Here is a 5135-nt window from a genome sequence, read left to right as displayed (position 1 = left end):
CATGTGGACTTTTCTTTGCTGTGGAGGGATGTGGGAAGGGAAGGAGAATTTCTACAATTTTAAGGGCTTCTTATTTGAAAGGATTTTGTAAGGAATGTTTTTAAGAATTTGGCGAGAAAACTTCTCTAAACGTGGATTTTTAAATGGATTTAGAAGGCCTCTTAACGTGGGTTTTAAATAAATTTACAAGCCATTTAAACGTAGATTTTTAATGAATTTAGAAGTCCTCTAAACGTGGTTTTTTAAATAGATTTACAAGCGTGAATTTTATATGAATTTAGCAGTCGCTTAGAAGGAGATTTTTGAATGCATTTAGCCGTCCCTTAAAAGGGGCTTTTTAAATGAATTAAGCCGTCCCTTAGAAGGTGATTTTTGAATGAATTTTCATCAGTCCCTTAAAAGGGGATTTTTGAATGAATTTATCAGTCCCTTAAAAGGGGTTTTTTGAATGAATTTATCAGTCCCTTAAAAGGGGATTCTTGAATGAATTTAGAAGTTCTTCTTACGTGGATTTTGATAAAAATTTAGTGGTGCTTCGAACTTGGATTTTGATACAAATTTAAAAGACTTCCTAAAGTGGATTTCAATACAAAACAAAAAAAAAGACCTTTTAACGTGGTCTTTGATACAAATTTAGCGTGGATTTTGAATGAATTTAGCAGTCCCTTAAAAGGGAATTTTTTAATGAATTTAGAAGTTCTTCTAACGTGGATTTTGATACATATTTAAAAGACCTTCTAACGTGGATTTTGATAAGAATTAAAAAGTCGTTCTGACGTGGATTTTGATACAAATTTGGAAGACCTTCTAAAGTGGAATTTGATACAAAATTAGAAGACCTTCTAATGTGAATTTTGATACAAAATTAGAAGACCTTCTAATTTGGATTTGATACAAATTTAGAAGATCTTTTAACGTGGGTTTTGATAAGAATTGTGAAGTCGTTCTCAAGTGGATTTTGATACAAATTTGGAAGACATTCTAAAGTGGATTCTGATACAAATTTAGAAGACCTTCTAAAGTGGATTTTGAAAGGCCTTCTGACGTGGATTTTGGTACAGATTTAAAAGGCCTTCTAACGTGGAATTTAAAACAAATTTAGAAGTGCTTCTAACATGGATTTTGATACAAATTTAGAAGATCTTGTAAAGTGGATTTTTCAATCAATTCCGAAGCGCACTGAACGTGAATTTCATAAGAATCAGAAGTCCTTTAGAGGTGGATTTTTCAAAGATTTTCCAAGTCCTTTAAACGCGGATTTTTCAAACAACTTGGAAGCCCTTTGATATGGATTTTTTAAAGATTTTAAAAGCCCTTTAAACGCAGATTTAAATAAAAACATGGAATCCCTTACGATATGGATTTTTCAAAGATATTTAAAGCACTTTAGACGTGGATTTTTCAAAGAACGTGGAAGCCCTTTAGATATGGATTTTTCAAATATTTTAAAAGCCTTTTAAACGCAATTTTTTTTAAAGAACTGGAAGCTGTTTCGATATGGATTTTTCGAAGATTTTTAAAGCCCTTTAAACGCGTATTTTTCAAAGAACTTGGAAGCCCTTTAGATATGGATTTTTTAAAGATTTTAAAAGCCCTTTAAACGCAGATTTAAATAAAAACTTGGAAGCCCTTACGATATGGATTTTTCAAAGATATTTAAAGCCCTTTAGACGTGGATTTTTCAAAGAACTTGGGAACCCTTTAGTAAAGGATTTTTTAAAGATTTTAAAAGCCTTTTGAACGCATATTTTTTAAAGAACTTGGAAGCCTTTTGGATATGGGTTTTTCAAAGATTTTAAAAGCCTTTTGAACGTATATTTTTCAAAGGACTTGGAAACCCCTTGTAAACTCTTTAGAGCTGAATTTTTCAAAGATTTTAAAAGCCCTTTAAACGCATATTTTTTAAAGAATTTGTAAGCCCTTTGGATATGGATTTTTTAAAGATTTTAAAAGCCCTTTGAACACATATTTTTTAAAGAACTTGGAAGCCCTTTGGATATGGATTTTTCAAAGATTTTAAAAGCCCTTTAAACGCATATTTTTCAAAGAAGTTGGAAACCCCTTGAAAGCTCTTTAGAGCTGGATTTTTCAAAGATTTTAAAAGCCCTTAAAACGCATATTTTTCAAAGAACTTGGAAACCCCTAGAAAGCCCTTTAGAGGTTGATTTTTCAAAGATTATCAAAGACCTTCAACCGCGTATTTTTCAAGGAACTGGAAGTCATTTAGATGCGGAGTTTTCAAAAATTTTAAAAGACCTTTAAACGCGTATTTTTTAAGAACTTTCTAATCCTTTAGTTGTGGATTTTTCAAAAATTTTAAAAGCCCTTTGAACGCGGATTTTATAATTAAAATGAGTTTTTTTAAATTGATTTAGTAGTTCCTTAAATGGAAGTTTTTTTTAAGGAATTTAACACCGTTTTCTAATGAATTTTCAGTAGCCCATTAAAAACGAATGTTTACAAGGTATTTAAATGTGGATTTTGAAACAATTTTTGGAAAAAAAAACAAGCAAAAAGCTGTACGTTGGACGGGCCGAACTTTGAATATCTTCCATCATTTGGAACGAATTTGGCAATTTACAAAAAAATAGAATCCGTTAAAAATTCTGTTAAAATCTTAAAAAATGCAAATGTAGCCGTCATATTATGGTCTAAATCATCAATGTATGGAGGTACTATTATATGGGGACTATACCAAAATGTGGACCAGTACATACAATTTTCTGCCATAGGCTGTAGTAAACATTACGAACCTCAAATACCAAATTCGAAACAATTCCGATGAATAATGTCGCTAAAATCATCAAAATAACGAATATCGGGAGGTACCGTTGTATGGGGGCTATACGAAGCCGAGGACCTTTATAGAAAATTTTTTGTCTTATGCTGTAGTATACATTACGAACTTTAAATACCAAATTTGAAATAATTTCGGTGAATAATGTGGCTAAAATCATCAAAATACCGAATATCGGGAGGTACCGTTCTATGGGGGCTATACGAAGCCGTGGACCTTCACAGACAATTTTTTGTCTTAGGCTGTAGTATACATTACGAACCTCAAATACCAAATTTGAATCAATTCCGATGAATTATGTTGCTAAAATCATCAAAATACCGAATATCGGAAGGTACCGTTGTATGGGAGCTATACGAAGCCGTGGACCTTCACAGACAATTTTTTGTCTTAGACTGTAGTATACATTACGAACCTCAAATACCAAATTTGAAACAATTCCGGTGAAAAATGCAGCTAAAATCATTAAAATACCGAATATTGGGAGGTACCGTTATATGGAGGCTATACGAAGCCGTGGACCTTCACAGACAATCCCCTGTCATATGCTGTAGTATCCATTACGAGCTTCAAATAAAAAATTTGAAATAATTCCGGTGAATAATGTGGCTAAAATCATGAAAATACCGAATATCGGGAGGTACCGCTATATAGGGGCTATACGAAGACGTGGACCTTCACAGACAATTTATTGTCTTAGGCTGTAGTATATATTACGAACCTCAAATACCAAATTTGAATCAATTCCGATGAATTATGTCGCTAAAATCATCAAAATACTAAATATAGGAAGGTACCGTTATATGGGGGCTATGAGAAGACGTGGACCGGCACAGATAATTTTCTGTAATAGCCTGGAGTTTTCATTGCGAACTTTAAATACCAATTTTGAAATAATTTCGGTGAAAAATGTGGCTAAAATCATCAAAATACCGAATATCGGAAGGTACCGTTATATGGGGGCTATACGAAGCCGTGGACCTTTACAGACAAGGATGTAGTATACATTACTGTCTTAGGATGTAGTATACATTACGAACTTCAAATACCAAATTTGAAACAATTCCGGTAAATAATGCCGCTAAAATTATCAAAATACCGAATGTCGGGAGGTACCGTTATATGAGGGCTATGCCAAAACGTTGACCTACATGGACCATTTTCAATACCAAAAGTCCTGCAGACATAATATACATTTGAGTACAATTTTATCAATCTACTTCATTTCGTTCGGAAGCTACAGTGATTTCCACAGACGGACGGACATCGCTAAATCGTCATAGAATTTTATGCTGATCAAGAATATATATCTAAAATGTATATTTCGAGATGTTATAAACGGAATGACAAACTTAATATGCAGACTATGATGCAGGGTACAATAATTGAAGTTCATTCTCCGGACTATCAACGTTTCGCAGTCCCTCTTCTTTCGCCTTTATTTTGAATTTCAGACAAAAAAATCATGCTTTAGTATTTATTACATAAGTTTTTATTTCGATAAATTTAACATACTTTGGAGTGTGTGTGTGACAAGTATAACATTCTATGATGGTAAGGTAACTAGGGGTTCGTATATATATAAATGAAGCGACCAAGAGGTATCACAAGGAGTGAGTAACCCCAGTACAACACCCCCTTGGGCTTCACTTTTTTCCCGTATATAAATGCTTAACGAAATTTAAAGCTTGTTTTTTTTTTTTTGTTTAATATATATTTATATCTACGTATATGTGTATGCTGTAGCTATATTGTGGTATTTCGTTACAAATGAGTGTTATAATTCATTTTTATACAAACAAAATTAAAAAAAAAAAAACACAAAAAGATATAAAAATGCTTAACACATAGGGTAAGTGTACCAGTAGTCGGCACTTTTAGGATTTTCGCGTTTGTAATCGCTCACCATTCTGAGTGGAACTTTTCAATCATTACAAAGTTAATTTATTCAGATTTGAAATTTTGTATAGTTTTTGCAATAATAAATAAAGTTTTAATAACCTTTTATTAAATTTCATAAATTTGTAGTTTTATTAAAACAATGCTTTTTTGCCAGTAGTCGGCACCACTTGCCAATTGTCTGTATGGCATGTTGCAACAGTCGGCATACCAATTTTTTTGTAAGAATAATTAATGATAATAATAAATTAATTCATAAAAATATAATATTTTTGTTTAGTTAAACTGATTCGACGTCTTTACTGTACTTCTCTTAAGAATATGGATTGTTGAGGACTTTCACATACAGAAATTTAATTTTTATTAGAATAAATCATCTTTTCTTAGCGAAATTGTACACAAAGATAGCTGACAATATATTTGAAGTAAACAAAATATA

Source organism: Musca domestica, unplaced genomic scaffold (assembly GCF_030504385.1).
Source record: "Musca domestica strain aabys unplaced genomic scaffold, Musca_domestica.polishedcontigs.V.1.1 37, whole genome shotgun sequence".
Taxonomy (NCBI): Eukaryota; Metazoa; Arthropoda; class Insecta; order Diptera; family Muscidae; genus Musca; species Musca domestica.
The sequence above is the reverse complement of the archived record's forward strand: the minus strand, read 5'-3'. Positions refer to the sequence as shown.